The following is a 20,316-nucleotide window of genomic DNA, read 5'->3' as shown; positions in this document are numbered from 1 at the left end:
TGCACCCAAAAAAGGGACATGGCCTCATGGGGAAGGTTCAGGGGAAGATATAATAAACAGGAAAATTGACAGGCCAAATAGCACCCCCTGCCCTGTGATGCCCTGTGCCATGGCACAGGTCACACCACCCTAGTTACAGTCCTGCCTTGACGCATGCGCAATGCGAACACAACGCGAGCAGTCTGCTGACAATCGCTCAGTTCCATGTAACATCGGCATTGCATAGTTCTCTGAATTAGGCTCTGTTAGTATATTACAGATTTTGGTACAGAGGTAGGTGACCTTTAGCTAGCAGTGTGCCAGATAAAATGTAGTCAGGCTCAGTGGGGGAGAGGTATTATTGCTGCACTTATAGTTCACCATCGCTCTTTCTGCTTGCCAATATTTCCGAGATGTATTAAGTACCCGGCTGCCAGAGTAAGGGAGTGAAAACTCCCCCCTTTGGCGATGCCTGCAAGTCCCGTAGCACATCACTATTAGGCTGATGCATTGCATTCTGCCTCCTGGCTAGCACCAATGCCCATACGTGAGATCTCGCAAACATTACGCAGACGTACTGGGCTGGCACCTGGCACCTACACTACCACTGCACAGTGTACATGCCAGCAGGTAATCCTACTAATACATGAAAAACGATAAGCCACAAAGTGCACTTATTGTTTTCTAGCAATGTATACAGTATGGTGACAGCAAAATCAGTAGATGTTAGTAGATAACGTACAGAAAATAATTTTTCTCTATATCTACAAACATACAGCACTACTAATATACATAACATACATGTGTACTTGTATAATAGCGCTGCTGACATACATAAGTGTACGTGTAAAATAGCGCTGCTATCATACATAAGTTTAAGTGTAAAATAGGATATTTTACACTTACACTTATGTATGTTAGCAGCGCTATATTACATGTACACTTATGTGTTAGCAGCGCTATTTTACACGTACACTTATGTATGATAGCAGCGCTATATTACATGTACACTTATGTGTTAGCAGCGCTATTTTACACGTACACTTATGTATGATAATCCTCTACTTTATCCATCCCTCTCTTCCCCCTCCTGTTTCCTCCACTTGCTGTTCTTCCTTTTTTTTCTCTCATCAGTCTGCTTCCAACCCTCTGCTTCTTTCCCCCACCTCTCCTATACCTCCACTCTCAACCACCTCCCTCCATGGTCTTGTTACCCCACTACTAAGCCCCATTCCCTCCTCGTTCTGTCTGTCACCTCCAGGGCTGCCAAGAGAAATTTTAGGCCCCGGTACTTCAACATCCTGTGGGACCACATCATGTATGGCTGCACCCATTTGTGAGTGGGTCTAGCATGTGAGATGCACCCACTCACAGGAGCATGGCATAGCACCCAGCAGCTGGAACTAAAGTAGTCACTACTGTATTAGGATGGCGGGACAGTCCCATAATAGCTGCATTTCTTGTCAGGCTGTATATAGATGCTAAAATGTAACACACAAATTAAAGTGCTTCTACTTTACTTTGTACATCTCTCATGTAAATAACACAAACAATCTATTTTCTATCATAGAGATAGATGTATGAAGGACTTAATTTTTACATAACATCAGGTCGTCTTATACACACACATTCCGCAGCACATATCCTAACCCACTGCTCCATGCTCCTTCTTCACTATCTACCCCTCTGTGTCGCCCCTGTCTGTCTGCCCTTCCCCTTTAGAATGTAAGCTCTCACGAGCAGGGCCCTCATCCTCACATGCTTCTCCTCCCCCTACTTATAGTATAATTTACTCCTAACTCCCCACAATGGCACCTAACACCTGGTTGCTCATGTCCTGCTGCTTGTGTTTTGCAGCTGAGTTTATAACCTTGTCCTTGTCCTGCATTGTTTTGTATTACTATTAACTGTTTTTCTTGTGTGCTCATTTATGTACTGTGTAAGGCGCTGCGGAACCTTTGTGGTGCCATATAAATAAAGGATGATAATAATAATAATAATAATGATAGCAGCGCTATTTTACACGTACACTTATGTGTTAGCAGCGCTATATTACACGTACACTTGTGTATGTTAGCAGCGCTATATTACACGTACACTTATGTATGTTAGCAGCGCTATATTACACGTACACTTATGTGTTAGCAGTGCTATATTACACGTACACTTATGTATGTCAGCAGCGCTATATTACACGTACACTTATGTCAGCAGCGCTATTTTACACGTACACTTATGTATGATAGTGCTATATTACACGTACACTTATGTATGTTAGCAGCGCTATATTACACGTACACTTATGTATGTTAGCAGCGCTATATTACACGTACACTTATGTATGTTAGCAGCGCTATATTACACGTACACTTATGTGTTAGCAGCGCTATTTTACACGTACACTTATGTATGTTAGCAGCGCTATTTTACACGTACACTTATGTATGTTAGCAGCGCTATATTACACGTACACTTATGTATGTTAGCAGCGCTATATTACACGTACACTTATGTATGTTAGCAGCGCTATTTTACACGTACACTTATGTATGTTAGCAGCGCTATATTACACGTACACTTATGTATGTTAGCAGCGCTATATTACACGTACACTTATGTATGTTAGCAGCGCTATATTACACCTACACTTATGTATGTTAGCAGCGCTATTTTACACGTACACTTATGTATGTTAGCAGCGCTATATTACACGTACACTTATGTATGTTAGCAGTAGGGGTGTGCACCGGCCACTTTTCGTGTTTTGTGTGTTGGTTTTGGATCTGGATCTTTCTTCGTGTTTTGAATCTGGATTGGTTTTGCCAAAATCACCCTTCCGTGTTTTGGGTTCTGGGTTTTGTGTTTTGGATCTGTATTTTTTTGAAAAAAAGCATAAAAACAGCTAAAATCACAGAATTTGTAGGTTTTTCTGCTCCTATGCTATTATTAACCTCAATAACCTTAATTTCCACTCATTTCCAGTCTATTCTGAACACCTCACACCTCACAATAGTGTTTTTATGTCCAAAAGGTTGCACCGAGGTAGCTGGATGACTATGCTAAGCGACACGAGTGGGCGGCACAAACACGTGACCCATCTAGGAGTGACACTGCAGTGGCAGACAGGATGGCAGTTAGAAAAACTAGGCCCCAAACTGTACATAATGCAAAGAAAAAAGAGGTGCAAGATGGAATTGTCCTTGGGCCCTCCCACCCACCCTTATGTTGTATAAACAGGACATGCACACTTTAACAAATCAATCATTTCAGCGCCAGGGTCTGCCACACAACTGTGGCTGAAATGATTGGTTCATTTGAGCCCCCACAAAACAAGCTGGCAATTAATGTGTCCCTGCACAAACTGGCTCTACGGAGGCAAGATGTCATCCTCATCCTCCTCATCCACCGATTCCTCACCCTCTTCAGTGTGTACATCCTCATCCTCACAAAGTATTAACTCGTCCCCACTTGAATCCACCACCACAGGTCCCTCTGTACCTTCAGGAGGGTGGTCTCCCTGGAAGAGCTGATAATTCATTTTGATGAACATCATCTTCTCCACATTCTGTGGAAGCAACCTCCTACGCCTTTCGCTGACAAGGTTCCCGGCTGCACTAAACACTCTTTCGGAGTACACACTGGAGGGGGGGCAACTCAGGTAAAATAGAGCCAGTTTGTACAGGGGCCTCCAAATTGCCTCTTTTTCCTGCCAGTACAGGTATGGACTGTCTGACATGCCTACTTGGATGCTGTCACCGATGTAATCCTCCACCATTCTGTCAATGGTGACAGTATCATATGCAGTGACAGTAGACATGTCAGAAATTGTTGCCAGGTCCTTCAGTCCGGACCAGATGTCCAAACTTGGTCCTGCCTGCCCTGCATCACCGCCAGCGGGTTGCTTAGGATGCCTAAGTTTTTTCCTGGCAGCCCCAGTTGCGGGAGAAAATGAAGAAGGAGCCGTTGACGTGTCACGTTCCGCTTCAGCTGACAGTGTTTTCACCAGCAGGTCTTTGCACCTCTGCAGGCTTGTGTCGGCCGGAAAGAGAGACACCACATAGGCTTTAAACCTAGGATTGAGCACGGTGGCCAAAATGTAGTGGTCTGATTTCAACAGATTGACCACCCTGGAATCCTGGCAAAGCGAATGAAGGGCTTCATCCACAAGTCCCACATGCCGAGCGGAATCGCTCCGTCTTAGCTCCTCCTTCACTTTCTCCAGCTGCTTCTGCAAAAGCCTGATGAGGGGAATGACCTGACTCAAGCTGGCAGTGTCTGAACTGACTTCACGTGTGGCAAGTTCGAAGGGCTGGAGAACCTTGCACAACACGGAAATCATTCTCCACTGCGCTTGAGTCAAGTGCATACCCCCTCCTTTGCCTATGTCATAGGTGGATGTATAGGCTTGTATGGCCTTTTGCTGCTCCTCCATCCTCTGAAGCATATAGAGGGTTGAGTTCCACCGCGTCACAACCTCTTGCTTCAGGTGATGGCGGGGCAGGTTCAAGAGTGTTTGCTGGCGCTCCAGTCTTCGGCACGCAGTCGCCGAATGGCGAAAGTGGCCAGAAATTTTTCGGGCCACCCAAAGCGTCTCCTGCACGCCCCTGTCGCTTTTCAGAAAATTCTGCACCACCAAGTTTATTGTGTGAGCAAAACATGGGACGTGCTGGAATTTGCCCAGATGTAATGCCCGCACAATATTGGTGGCGTTGTCAGATATCACAAATCCCCAGGAGAGTCTAAGTGGGGTAAGCCACTGGGCGATGATTTCCCTCAGTTTCTCTAAGAGGTTGTCGGCGGTGTGCCTCTTACTGAAACCGGTGATACACAGCGTAGCCTGCCTTGTAACGAGCTGGCGTTTCTGAGATGCTGCTACTAGTGACGCTGCTGCTGTTGCTGCGTAAGGTGATACATCTACCCAGTGGGCTGTCACAGTCATATAGTCCTTAGTCTGCCCTGTTCCACTTGTCCACATGTCCGTGGTTAAGTGGACATTGTGTACAACGGCATTTTTCAGGACACTGAGGACACTTTTTCTGACGTTTCTGTACAGTCTCGGTATCGCCTGCCTAGTGAAGTGGAATCTAGACGGGATTTGGAACCGGGGACACACTACCTCCATCAATTGTCTAAATCCCACTGCACTAATGGCGGATACCGGACGCACGTCTAACACCAACATAGCAGTCAAGGCCTCAGTTATACGTTTTGCTTCAGGATGACTGCTGTCGTACTTCATCCTCCTCGCTAAGGACTGTTGGAGGGTCAATTGTTTAGTAAAAGTAGTGGTGTTCCTACTTCCTCTCTGGGATGATTAACGACTCCCAGCAGCAGCAACAGCAGCAGCGGCAGCAGGAGGCGTAGCAATGCAGGATCCTCCGGCGGAATCCCGGATAGGAGAGTCAGTCATGCCAGTGACATGGCCTGCAGGACTACTTCCGATCCTGACTAAGGAGGAAATTGACGAGGAGGGAGTTGACGGTGTGGTTTGCAGGCGCTTGGATACAACAGGACAACGGGATTTAGGTGTCCCTGGACTGCTTACGGTCTTAGCCAAAGTTTCTGAACTTGACAGTAACTTTTTATGAACGCGCTGCAGGTGCCGTATAAGGGAGGATGTTCCTAGGTGGTTGACGTCCCTACCCCTACTTATTTCACCTTTACATATGGTACATATGGCAAGACAGTTGTTGTCCGGATTTGGATAGAAATATTGCCAGACCAAAGAGGTGGAATGTTTGGTCTTCTGCCCAGGCATGACCGTGATGGGCTTTTTCATCCCACGGACAACAACTGTCTCCCCCGGAGCTTGATTTAAACAAACCACATCACCATCAGAATCCTCCTCGCCAACTTCCTCCTCAGCGCCAGCTACACCAGTATCCTCATCCTGTTGTACTTCAACAGTGACATCTTCAATTTGCATATCAGCAAGTGGACTGTGGGTGCTCCTTTCAGCACTTGCAGGGGGCGTGCAAATGGTGGAAAGAGCCACCTCTTCCCGTCCAGTGCTGGGAAGGTCAGGCATCGCAACTACCACCACACTTGGACTCTCCTTGGGGATTTGTGATATCTTCTTAGAAAGCACAGTTCTTCGCTGTGCTTTTGCCAGCTTAACTCTTTTGATTTTTTTAGTGGGAGGAGGGCTTCCATCGTCATGTGAAGCTGAACCACTAGTCATGAACATACTAGGGATCGACCTTAGCCGTTCCTTGCCACTCCGTGTCGTAAATGGCATATTGGCAAGTTTACATTTCTCTTCAGCTGATTTAAATGTCTTTTTCAAGGTCATTTTCCTGAACTTTGCCATTTGGGATTGTATGTGCCCTCTACTATGACATTGGGCATCGGCCTTGGCAGACGACGTTGATGGCATGTTATCAACTGTCATGACTAGTGGCAGCAGCTTCAGCACTGGGAGGAAGTGGTTCTTGATCTTTCTCTATTTTATTTTTATCGGAGAAAGTTTGGTCCTCCATTTATGTTATATCGATTTGATATATAGTATACGTGCGGCTAAACACAGAAAATAATTTTTTTTTTGGACTGGAGTGTACTTTCGGGGGTTACAGCACCCTTAACGGTCAAGCCAGCCGGCCCTTTACTTATGACACAGGCGCACGCTTGGCACTACTTTGTTGATGCACGTGCGGCTACTGCACACACAATTCACAAACACAGAAAATATATAATTATTTTTTTGGTTTGGACTGGAGTGTACTTTCGGGGGTTACAGCACCCTTAACGGTCAAGCCAGCCGGCCCTTTACTTATGACACAGGCGCACGCTTGGCACTACTTTGTTGATGCACGTGCAGCTACTGCGCACACAATTCACAAACACAGAAAATATATAATTTTTTTAGCACTTCGGGGGAGCACCCCTGATGGACAGAGCACCCCCTGGACAACACTACAGCACCCCTTTAGGACTGGGACACTGCACAGGACTTTGGAGTGGACACAGCCCCTATGGAGAACTGACTGCACAACACAGTCCAGCCAGCCCCTATGGACTTTGAAGTAGTGGACACAGCCCCTATTAACAACAGCAGCACAGCACAACACAGCCAGCCCCTATGGACTTTGAAGTAGTGGACAACAGCAGCACTACACTACACTACACTACACAGCCCTAACTCCCACCCTCCCTCTTCACTGTCCACAGCCGAGTGAGAAAATGGCGCCGACGCGGGTACTTTATATAGGATCCAAAACCCGCGAGACTCGGAAGGCGGGATGATGACGTTTTGCCTCGATTTCAGATCCGAGTCAGGCGGGAAAAGTCGAGCCTGGATCGGGGGGGCTCGGGGGGGGTTCGGATTTCAGAAATCCGAACCCGCTCACCCCTAGTTAGCAGCGCTATATTACACCTATATTTATATATGTTAGCAGCGCTATTTTACACGTACACTTATGTATGTTAGCAGCGCTATTTTACACGTACACTTATGTATGTTAGCAGCGCTATTTTACACGTACACTTATGTATGTCAGCAGCGCTATTTTACACGTTCAGTTATGTATGTTAGCAGCGCTATATTACACGTACACTTATGTATGTTAGCAGCGCTATTTTACACGTACACTTATGTATGTTAGCAGCGCTATTTTACACGTACTCTTATGTATGTTAGCAGCGCTATTTTACACGTACACTTATGTATGTTAGCGGCGCTATTTTACACGTACACTTATGTATGTTAGCGGCGCTATTTTACACGTACACTTATGTATGTTAGCGGCGCTATATTACACGTACACTTATGTATGATAGCACCGCTATTTTACTCGTACACTTATGTATGATAGCGCTACTAACATAAGTATAAGCGTAAATTAGCATTGGTTAAAGCGCATTTGTCACTTAGCAGCACCGTGTACATATTCCCCAATGGTCAGTGTAGAGAGAGACATATTACATACAAGAAATCCCTCCCACCATTTTTTTTTTTTTTTTCAAGAGAAAACTAAGAGCATAAAATCCAAACTAACCCTACACTTACCTTCATTTCTTCTTTGTTTTTCTCTGCTTTTCTCTCTCTCCACTTTCTTTTCTTTTAACTTTGTTCTTCTCCTTCTTTCCTTCAGCTCCTCTTCCCCTGCTTATTTTTCTCTCCACTTCCTTTCATTCTCAAGGTGCAGCCAAGGGTGGACTTTCCATGGCCCTGCCTATTTATCAGTCCCATGTCCTACCAGGGGTGGGCTATAATAAGCTGCCCTATAGCTGCTGGTAAACTACACATCCCAGCATGCCTTGTCAGGAGTCTTGTATTCAAACTGTTGCAGGGCATGTTGGGATGTGTAGTCCCAAAGCTGAAGGGCCGCTTATTTATTTATTTATTTTTAAATCACTAGTAATGGGAGCCTCTTATTAAAAATAAGGCTCCCATTTTTGCAATACAACACATCTTTATTTTGCACAAAATAAATCTGTTGGGTCGGGGGGAGGGGTCCTTGGTGACACTGCCAATAGCAGCAGGGTGGCCATGTCACTCATACACTGACCAATTAACTGGTGCTGCTGATGCCCTGTGACCCCCATAGCTGCCCTGCGACCCCATAACCGGGCAGCCCCACCCTTCCTCCCCCTGCCGTTCATTGTGTACAGCTGGCGGCTGCCTATGCACGACGCCGACGGGACGGCCGGGGTTGGTGCCTGCCTTAGCCAGCCTTGTTGTGCATTATGTACCTACAGGGCTTCCGTAGCCCACACCACAATAGCATGTGACCACGGCTGCCTCCGACGGTCAAAATTGGAATGCAGCTGCGGCGGAAGCAGTCGAGCTGCACACTGGTGACTGGTCCACCTCCATGGCCCTATGCAAGGAGGAGGTGGGCGGCCCACAATGCTTACTAATAGAGCAGCCCGGGGGGCACATGGCACCCTGCTCCCCGGCCCAGCCCGCCACTGATATAACTCTCCCCCCACTGTATAAATGGGAAAGTGGTACTTATCTGCTGTATATTCTGTTTCTACAGTAAGTACATTAGACAATACACTTATGGGTGTTTTAATGTGGCCCCCCTGCTTCTACACTGATTAGAATTTCAGCATGTATATAATTTTGTGTTACTGTGAACAGAAACATTTTATATCGGTGACAAGTAAACATAAATGAGAATTATATGGAACTGCTGTAGGCTGTTGTAGGAGGGTTTGCACAGACGGAAAGCCCTGTCCTCACAGACACATCACTCATCTCCTGATTTACTTTGTGCTGCTGTGGTACCCTCCACTCTATAACAGTCAGTACATGGCTCACTGCTGCCTCCATTCCCCTACTCACATCATGTCCCTGCCACTGTCACATGCAGCCGTGTCCTCACTGACACTCCTTTCCTGATATACTCTGCACTGCTGGGGACTGCTCCTCCCACTATATAACCCTCTCCCCACTGTATAAATGGTAAAGTATTACTTATCTGCTATATAGTCTGTTTCTACAGTTAGTACATTACAGACGATACACTTACAGGTGTTTGAAAGTGGCTCACCTGCTTCCATTTTAATACATTTGTGGGGCTATGAACAGAAAAACACTTTGTATCAATGACATGTAAGTAAACATAAGTGAGAATTACATAGACCTGCTGTTATAGGTGTAGAGGGTTTCCACAGACAGACAAGACTTCCTGGGACACTTATGGTTAATGTCATTACTAGGACTAGTGTACATTGCAATAGCTAATTAAGGGTTACTGTCTGCCAGTGACATTAGATATAATCAGACATTGGTGAAAATATATTTATTTTACTTAGGCGCTCTTACAAACATTACCCTTGGGGCACACAATAGGCCTAGTTCTGCCTCTCCTCTTTGTATTGCAGTATACAATAATGTGGAGGGCATTATAATGTGACATATGAAGTGAGGACACTGTCCTAATATGACAAGCAGCTGCTTATGGCCCAGGTCAAAGAGGGCCCAGCAAAAATGTCCGATTGCTGGGTCAGCTGAACACTCCTGGCAGGAAGTCAATAATAAGACATCTGCCAGGTGCCCGCTACAGTGCTCACTTGCTGCCATCAGGGGAGTAGAGTGCCGACGGGCCCCGGTAAAGAGGGGTGTGTGGCCTTATTGTGGGAGGCATGGCCACGCCCCCTTGAAAAAACACATACTTTTGCAGCGCCACGTAGCGGGGAGGGGGTGCTGTGAGCCCCTCAGCTTGGCACAAAGCCAGGGGGGCATGATCAGTGTGATTGCTCCCCCCCTCAGGCAAAGGAGATGGCTCGTGGCTGCTAAGCAGCAGCCACAGAATCTCCCACTGCATCCCAGCACACAGCAGTGCTGCGAGGGAGGAAGGGAGTGGGGTGGCACCGGACCTGGGCCCTCACCGGGCCCCTCTGGAAGCCCGGGCCTGGGTAAATTGTACCCGCTCCCCCCCTCTTGGCACCCCTGGCTGCCATGTGTGGCCTATTTCAGATAAATGTCAAAGATAAGCCTCCTGATCTTAATGTACATATGAGTTACTAATTATGTCACCTGTGCTCAAGCATGAAAATCACTTATACCTGGACTGTTAGTGTGTATTGAGAACTGAGGTTGTGAATGCCTGCTATACTCATTGGGATTGATTCTCAAACTCAGTCCTCAAGACCTCCAACAGCTCACATGTCCCAGGTCACTCAGCAGGTGCACAGGTCAACTCATTACTCACTGACCTTTAAAAATATCCACAAGTGAAGCTAATAACTACATTTGTGATTCTGTGAGGAGATCTGGGGAACATGAACACAGGGGAAATCTGAGGAACCATTACTTTATAGAAAGGGTAGTGTATAAATAAAATAGCCTCCCATCAGAGGTGGTTGAGACTAATGGTCCGTACACACGGACCAATGTAAGGAAGTGGAGCGTACTCAACAATTTGTTATTCTGGGTATGGCCTTTGCTCTTCTAGGATGCAGATTAATGTCATGCTCAATACTTTCCTATAGAGCCAATATGACTGCAAAGGTAAATGGTACAGTAGGACAACATCTTCCTCATGAAGACCTCCTAGACTTTGGTGTGTTTAGTTTGCGTGGTCAATGGACATTTACATGGTGCAGTAGAAACAATTCTAGAAGGAATGATGCGTTAACTTATTCTCACGAATTCTAGCATGATCTCCATAATTTAATTTTTTCAATCTGCAAGATATTAGAAATAGGGATGTGCAGGCTCGGATAGGTTCGAGTTTGCACGTGGAGTTCGGATTTTTCCCTCCAAAAAAACGGAACTCAGAACGAGGCAAAACGTCATCTTACATGGACGAACATCATCATTCCTGGACAAAAGACCAGGAATGATGATGTTCGTCCATGTAAGATGACGTTTTGCCTCGTTCTGAGTTCCGTTTTTTTGGAGGGAAAAATCCGAACTCCACGTGCAAACTCGAACCTATCCGAGCCTGCACATCCCTAATTAGAAACATTGTCATAATTATAAATAGTTAATTATACATTTGCGCACACCTTACTTAAAGCTAAAGTACTACTGTTACATGATATACAATTAGGACATAAGAGATGTATGTATATATTATCTATAATAAGAATATTTCTATATCATGCACTTACCTGTATACATAACTTTCTTGTATGGACCTATATACACACTGAGAACATGTGAACCAATCACAAGTCACGATTGCTGATGCTTCAATGCAGGTGTCTGGTCTGCATGCTTATTGTCATGTAAACCTCTAATGAGCCCTATTGTCTATACACATTCCCATTCACATCTCACCTGTGTGAGGATCTGTATTGAATGGAAAAGTCACTAATTATGCTGCTCTGTGTCTAGGGGCTCAGAGACCAGCAACATTGAAATAGGAAAAACCTTAAAAAAGCCCCAAAATAAGCAACTTGAAAACATATTAAAGCTAAAAACAAGCAACAAGCTACCCTCAAAATAAACACAGCTTGAGAAAAAGGACAAGCCCAGTTCTGCTTGTTATATTCAGACTCCTATCGCATTTATACCTAAATCCTGGGTTTGACCCGAAGGTTGGAACAGGGTTCTGTTCAGGATCAGACCCGGAATTTAGCCATTGCCGACACAGGATATTCCCAAGGTCGGCGCCGTTCACACTCTGGAATCTGCAGTGACCCGGCTCTTCCAACATGGAAGTGGACGCTTGGAGATGACGTCAGCTGCAAGCGCCACTGAAGCCGGCCAATCTGCTACCATATCGCTGGCTGATTGTACCGTGTGTATGCACCATAAGACATGGAAAGCATAATATGGATCTGCAGCATTTTGTACCAATCCCCTTGGGTCATGTGGATAATAAATAGATTGTGGCACAAGATGGTCACTTTAGTAAATAACCTGCAAATGGAGGCTTGAGAAATCCACCAATGGTAGATACTGTAGATTGAAATGATCCTGATGTAAGGAAGTGGCACATACTAAACAATATTGTTATTCTGGGTATGGCCTTTGCTCTTCTAGTATGCAGGTTAATGTCATGCTCAATACTTTCAGTATTTCAGTGTTTACCATGTTCTGTGTGATATACAGGTGTATTCTGGAGATATTTCTTAGATGTATGTAACATGATTTGGAAAAAAATTGAATGTGAGGAACAAAAGACAGTTAAAGAATTACACCTAGAGAGCTTGTGGTTGTTTAAGGTTGATTAATTTATTAACAGTTTTAGAGATTTAATGTTGGTAACTACTAGTGGGCAGTGGAACTATTATTGACTTTATTTTGGAAATATTAAGGTGGTGAGATGACATCTGTAGAGGAATATATATTATATTTATACCAGGGGTGCCAATTATTGAAAAGGGAATCTTCAATAATATATTTATCATATATTAATATGTCTTCTGACTTACATATGCCAATATATTATACCAGGCTTACAAGTAGGTTGGCTCATAAACTGGTAAAAATTATCAATACTGATCCAATCACTCAATAATGTACTTCATATGAACGCTCTTATACAAGTGATCGACTCATGCGGTTTAAGGGGCCTGTATCTCTACTGTCTGAGAAATATATTAAGACAGAGAGTGAATATACTTTTTGCAGGGATGTATTGTCCTAGTGCATTAAATACATGAATTCTATAACTTATGAATACAGGTCAATTGTCCAACCTTGCAGAGCCTCATATAATATTTGTAGATTTCATGTATTGCTTTAGTGATTCCAAAATGAGTTTGAAACATGGAAAACCAGTTCTAATTTGCCAATAATTTATTCTAAGTTATACAAGATAATGGGGGGCATCCACTAGACGATTTTAGCCCTGTCCAACCTCTAAACGATTTTCCCTTGAATTTTCCCTAGAAATTTGATCTTCCACTCTGAACGATTTGCAAACGATCTAACGATAAACAATGTCATTTCAAACTGTGATTGACAGCTTTCAGCTATATGGGGCAGATAATATTTTAGAGGGGTGGGCGTGGCTATAATGAGGGAATAAATAGGTGGCGGACATTTTACTCATTGCATTTATGCTCTGTGGCTAGTTTGGTTTGGTTTATACCTGCCTAATGCTGTTGCATTGCTCATTTGCTGTGGTTTGTTTTTGGCTTGTCTTTAAACAAACTGTACTTATTTCTCTTCCTCATGGATCCTTGTTATCGCTATCGTGTGATGACAGCATATGCTGGAGTCGTGCTTTTAGCTGATAGACGGAGAAGGGTGCACTCATGCAGGACCAGGGAGTGGTTGCTGCAGAGGGATGGGACTTCGTGAGAACAACCCTGATGACTTCCAAAACTATCTAAGGATGGATGATGTCACCTTCCAGGAGTTATTGAGTTTGGTGACGCCCTATATCGAGAGGCAGGATGCGAAGGGCCATACCCCCTGAGGAGAGGCAGATTGCTACCCTGCAGTTCCTGGTGACTGGCAGATCCCTTGCTGCCTTAAAGTTTGGCACCCTCATTTCTGCGCAAACTTTAGGTCACATAATTCCGGAGACCTGTCGAGCCATATTTATGGTTTTGAAGGCTGAGTATTTTAAGGTAATCACATTTTATACTGTTCATTTATTAAGTGATCCAGGAACCCATTACCCCCCTCTCCCCTCAGAAATGTTTGTATGTGCAGGACTCCCAGTTTACACTTGCAGGTCCCCGCAGTCTGCCCTAATCTGTCAGAAATCATGTGCTGCCCCTCTACTATATGCAGCCCCACTATCCCCCCCCCCTGAAATGTGTATGTGCAGGACTCAGAGTTATTTTAGTTTCTAAAATACACTTCACATACCCTTTTTTAATAATCTGTTTTAAATTGGAATATAATGGGGTTGATGTATGAAGCCCAAAAGCAGTATCAGCGCACGTTGTGTGCTGATACCGCTTCTCCCCGATGTATGCACCCCTGTCATTATCGGTGCTGCTATCTACAAGATAGCAGTGCCAAGCATAAGGGCTATGAATGAACGGTCATACCGCATGACCATTCGTCTGGCTGTAGCTGTCGTTATGGACAGCTACAGGTTGGCTCTAGCCTATACCCAAAACAGGGACAGCGCTGTCCCTGCTGGGGCTGCTGCCGGCTCTAGGGCTGCACGCGGGGATCTCGCAATACTGGCGAGATCCCGCGCATTCTCAGTGGAGCCGGCCGGGACAGAGACACAGTGCATCAGCACTAGGCTGATGCGCTGTGCTCTCTAGCGGTTAGCGCCGGAAGGGGGAGTTAACGCTCCCCCTCTCCATCCGATGAGATGTTCTCACATCTCATCGGTAGTGCTTCCTGCTTCACCTCGGAAAAGAGGCAAAGCAGGAAGCGGTATAGAGGCACGGTAAGTGCCTCTATCATACATCTACCCCAAAGTGTTTAAATGTCTTTTTGCATTTTTTAATTATTATTTTTTTTAGATTTTGTTTTAGTTTCCATCTACCGTGGAGGAATGGCAAACAATTGCTCAGGAATTTGAAGATAAGTGGAACTTTCCAAATTGTGGTGGGGCAATTGATGGGAAGCATGTGCGCATTGTCCCACCAGCTAATAGTGGCTCACTCTACTATAACTATAAAGGTTATTTTAGCCTTGTGTTGATGGCCATTGTCAACGCCAACTATGAATTTATTTTTATAGATGTGGGTAAAAATGGCTGCGCATCTCACAGTGGACCATTTAAGGACACTGAATTTTACCATCGTATGATCTCTGGAGCCCTCAATTTACCGCCTGTTTCACAATGCAAGCATCAATTGAACTTTGTGTTTGTAGCTGATGTGGCCTTTGCCTTACAGGAGAATGTTATGAAACCCTATCCCCAAAGGGGTTTAACCAAAGAGTTGCGTATCTTTAACTATCACCTTTCAAGGGCTAGGCGTACTGTGGAAAATTCATTTGGCATCATGTGCAGCAGGTTTCGAATTTTCTATATACCTATTAATCTTGAAATTACAAAAATTGAATGGGTAGTAATGGCCTGCTGTGCTCTACACAACTTGTTACGGCGTAAAGCAACATTGCAAACACACTTACCTACCTCTCTTTTGGAGCGGCCCGAATAAACGGTGAACAATTAATTCTTGCCATCAGTATCCCGATCCAGAGTCACTCTGGTTGCGTCAGGGCGTGCAAAAGCAATAAGGGAGGAATGACTCCATTTCTTCAATGGAGTGTGTGCCATGGAATGGCAAGAAAATTACATCTGATTGTTTATTATACCCATACTCAATATTTTGAAAATGAAAAGTTTTTACATGCACTGACTTTTGGATACTTATTTGAATTAAATTTACTAAAATGTCATTAGATTATTTTCCAAAATATTCTTAATCTAAAGTTGCTTATGCTTTTAGATAAATACATTTTTAATTATTCTTTTTTTTTTTAGGTAAATATTATAAAGTGTTTTTTTTAAAGTGGTTTTTTTATGTTTTTTTTTATTTTTATAAGGCTTTTTTTGGTTTTAGAACAACATCTGGATATAATATAGGTATTAAGTTATGATTAGGAGTGAAACTTGTGGGCCTGATTCAGAGATGGTCGCTCTGACAGAGCGCTCGCTCAGGATCAGGGAGTCCTTTTTTTAAAATGGAGCAGCCTCCTGGCCACTCGCATAGCTGTGGGTGACCACCCACAGCTATTGCGAGCGGCCAAGATGATGGTTGCGATGGTCAAGAACATCGCGACCATCCAGCTTGCAATGAGACCCTAGTAGTAGGTTCTCGGCCATCGCAAGCCTCAGAGAGCTTTCAGCACTAACAGAGCCGGAAGCTCTCCACTGACATCACTTGTGATGTCAGTGGGGCCGGCCCCAAATGGCACGAGTTCCGTTGGGAACACCTCCGTTTGGGCATCCACCCCCCCCCGGCCCGCCCACCAAACGGGGTGACCTGTCACTCACCATCGACAGATCACCCCACGCTAGCCGGGTCTCGCGCATGCACATGACGGAGCCGGCTTCGTCGTGCACATGCCCAGTGGTCAACCATCCACCCAGTTGCGAGCGCTCGCACTTGCGACCATGTCTGAATCAGGCCCTGAGTTCACAAATGATTCAGGTTCAGTATATATAGGATGAATGGCACACACACATATTCAATTCACATACATTGGTTAATGAAAATTGCACCCACAACCCACCATTTATTCTACATGAATGCACCATCAATAAAGAAAAACACAAGACCAGAGTACTGAAGTTTGTAAAATTTATAAGTATCAAAAAAAAAATAAAAAAATCTGGACCGGATTCATTGAATATTACCAGACCAATGAGTGCCTCCTCAGTAGGGACTACCCAAAAATGAGAAGCTTCAGGCACTGAAATAAGCGTAATATACAGTCGGGAGCTAAACCGTGATGTCAACATAAGCAGGGTGAAGACCAAGAAATAGGGTTCAAAAACAGTGTCCATGGGAGCACAAGAAGTATGCAGATTTCAAAACGTTTGGAAAACTGGTGCAAATTAAGTACATTTGCCAAAGTTAAGGCACTATGTACATGCTCAAATTCAGCCTTGAAAAAGAACCAAACAAAAAGGTGTCAAATATTTGAATCACTAAAAAAAACGTACATTAAAAAATAACTAATAATTAAAATACACTTCATCATCGGCCTCCAGCGTGGCATGTGCACTCATCCATGATGAGCGTACGTCACTGCTGGATGTGCTGGGAATGGGAACTGGTGTCTGTGGGGCACCTGAGGCATGATAGGTGAGGGGATGTGACGGAGGAGGAATTGGCATTAGTTGGGATGCAGGTCTATGAGGTGGGATAGGGAAATTGTCAGAAGACAATGGGGTGGGCTGCGCCATAATATATGACCCTATGTTACTATGCTCATCCAATTTTCCTTCTTAAGCTAGTATCATAGCATTATATATTATACGCTTGAAATGAGGCAGCTGGTTTTGAGCCATGCTGTCCATATCGTTGCCGATGTGAGCAGCAAAAGTTTGATTTGGACCGGCGGGTGCATGTAATACCTCCTCCGCGTGACTCAAAAATCTGTCACTTCTTGACGGGCCAGAGGATGGAGTCTTGGAAGCCGACCTCTGCTTCTTGGCGGGTGCTGCCACTGCCGGCCTCTCGATTGTTGACTCCATAGCCTCTGTGGTCTTGCTGGTTGAAGGGACAGGATTCACATCCAGGACTTCCTCCTTGGAAAAATGACAAACAAAAATTAAAAGTATTTAGATTTTAACAAAATAAACATACATACAGTGCATTACAAGTTGTTTTTTTAATTAAAAAAGCGCAGCATTTGGAGCATCACCATCCCGTCCATCCTAGAGAAAAATAATACACTATGTCCAATTAAAAAATTCAATAGTTTAATTGCATACCTGGTCCTGCCCCTCCACATTCTCCACGAGGGTCTCTTCTACCTCGGGAACCAGCGAAGACCGTGCCCATTTCTTTAGCTCTTGGTCAAGGATGAATTTGAGCAAGTCATAATACCATAACTTTGGCTTTATGACTTCATCTGCCCCTGCCCCCTGCCTGAACGTTTTGATTCTTCACACTTCTTGTGCTCCTTCAGGAACACTGTTCTCAAACCCTGGATCTTGGTCTTCACCCACTCTATGCCAACATCACTGTCATACTCCCGACTGTATACCAACAATTTCTTCAGTGCCTGAAGCTTCACATCACGGTTGGAGTAATCCCCCTATCTGAGTGCTTCCAGAGGCACTCATTGGCCTGGTACATTTCAATGAACCTGGCAATAAAAGCTCTGGATTGAGTTCGTCATGTCTGCAAGTGAGAAAAAAATTAAAAAAAATGACCCCAAGTTTCCCTATGCAGCACCCCCACAGTATGCCCTTAATGCAGCACCCCCACAGTATGCCCTTAATGCAGCACCCCCACAGTATGCCCTTAATGCAGCACCCCCACAGTATGCTCCATATGCAGCACCCCCACAGTATGCTCCATATGCAGCACCCCCACAGTATGCCCTTAATGCAGCACCCCCACAGTATGCCCTTAATGCAGCACCCCCACAGTATGCCCTTAATGCAGCACCCCCACAGTATGCTCCATATGCAGCACCCCCACAGTATGCTCCATATGCAGCACCCCCACAGTATGCCCTTAATGCAGCACCCCCACAGTATGCCCTTAATGCAGCACCCCCACAGTATGCTCCATATGCAGCACCCCCACAGTACCTGGCAATAAAAGCTCTGGATTGAGTTCGTCATGTCTGCAAGTGAGAAAAAAATAAAAAAAAATGACCCCAAGTTTCCCTATGCAGCACCCCCACAGTATGCCCTTAATGCAGCACCCCCACAGTATGCCCTTAATGCAGCACCCCCACAGTATGCCCTTAATGCAGCACCCCCACAGTATGCTCCATATGCAGCACCCCCACAGTATGCTCCATATGCAGCACCCCCACAGTATGCCCTTAATGCAGCACCCCCACAGTATGCCCTTAATGCAGCACCCCCACAGTATGCCCTTAATGCAGCACCCCCACAGTATGCTCCATATGCAGCACCCCCACAGTATGCTCCATATGCAGCACCCCCACAGTATGCCCTTAATGCAGCACCCCCACAGTATGCCCTTAATGCAGCACCCCCACAGTATGCTCCATATGCAGCACCCCCACAGTATGCTCCATATGCAGCACCCCCACAGTATGCCCTTAATGCAGCACCCCCACAGTATGCCCTTAATGCAGCACCCCCACAGTATGCCCTTAATGCAGCACCCCCACAGTATGCTCCATATGCAGCACCCCCACAGTATGCTCCATATGCAGCACCCCCACAGTATGCCCTTAATGCAGCACCCCCACAGTATGCCCTTAATGCAGCACCCCCACAGTATGCCCCTTATGCAGCACCCCCACAGTATGCCCCTTATGCAGCACCCCCACAGTATGCCCCTTATGCAGCACCCCCACAGTATGCCCCTTATGCAGCACCCCCACAGTATGCCCCATATGCAGCACCCCCACACAGTATGCCCCATATGCAGCACCCCCACAGTATGCTCCATATGCAGCACCCCCACAGTATGCCCTTAATGCAGCACCCCCACAGTATGCCCTTAATGCAGCACCCCCACAGTATGCCCTTAATGCAGCACCCCCACAGTATGCTCCATATGCAGCACCCCCACAGTATGCTCCATATGCAGCACCCCCACAGTATGCTCCATATGCAGCACCCCCACAGTATGCCCTTAATGCAGCACCCCCACAGTATGCCCCTTATGCAGCACCCCCACAGTATGCCCCTTATGCAGCACCCCCACAGTATGCCCCTTATGCAGCACCCCCACAGTATGCCCCTTATGCAGCACCCCCACAGTATGCCCCATATGCAGCACCCCCACACAGTATGCCCCTTATGCAGCACCCCCACACAGTATGCCCCTTATGCAGCACTCCCACACAGTATGCTCTATATGCAGCACCCCCACAGTATGCTCCATATGCAGCACCCCCACACAGTATGCCCCTTATGCAGCACCCCCACACAGTATGCTCTATATGCAGCACCCCCACAGTATGCACCTTCTGTCATGTCTGCAAGTGAGAAAAAAATTAAAAAAATAACCCCAAGTTTCCCTTATAGAGCAACCACCAGTAGTCGTCCTTCATGCAGCACCCCCACAGTATGGCCTTAATGCAGCACCCCCACACAGTATGCTCTATATGCAGCACCCCCACAGTATGCTCCATATGCAGCACCCCCACAGTATGGCCTTAATGCAGCAACCCCCAGGAGCTCTTTAAAAATGCACCTCCCCCAAGTCCCTCGATGCAGCACCCTCCAAGTGCCACACCCCGATTGTGTGCTGCCTCTTGTTCCCCTTCCCAGTGCCAGTCCCCAGGGAGTGCTACATTGGTGGTCAGTGGTTTACAATAAAATACTTACCGAGCTTCTATTTGTGATC

This window comes from Taudactylus pleione, unplaced genomic scaffold (genome assembly GCF_031769625.1).
Source record: "Taudactylus pleione unplaced genomic scaffold, aTauple2 ptg000445l, whole genome shotgun sequence".
Taxonomy (NCBI): Eukaryota; Metazoa; Chordata; class Amphibia; order Anura; family Myobatrachidae; genus Taudactylus; species Taudactylus pleione.
The sequence above is the reverse complement of the archived record's forward strand: the minus strand, read 5'-3'. Positions refer to the sequence as shown.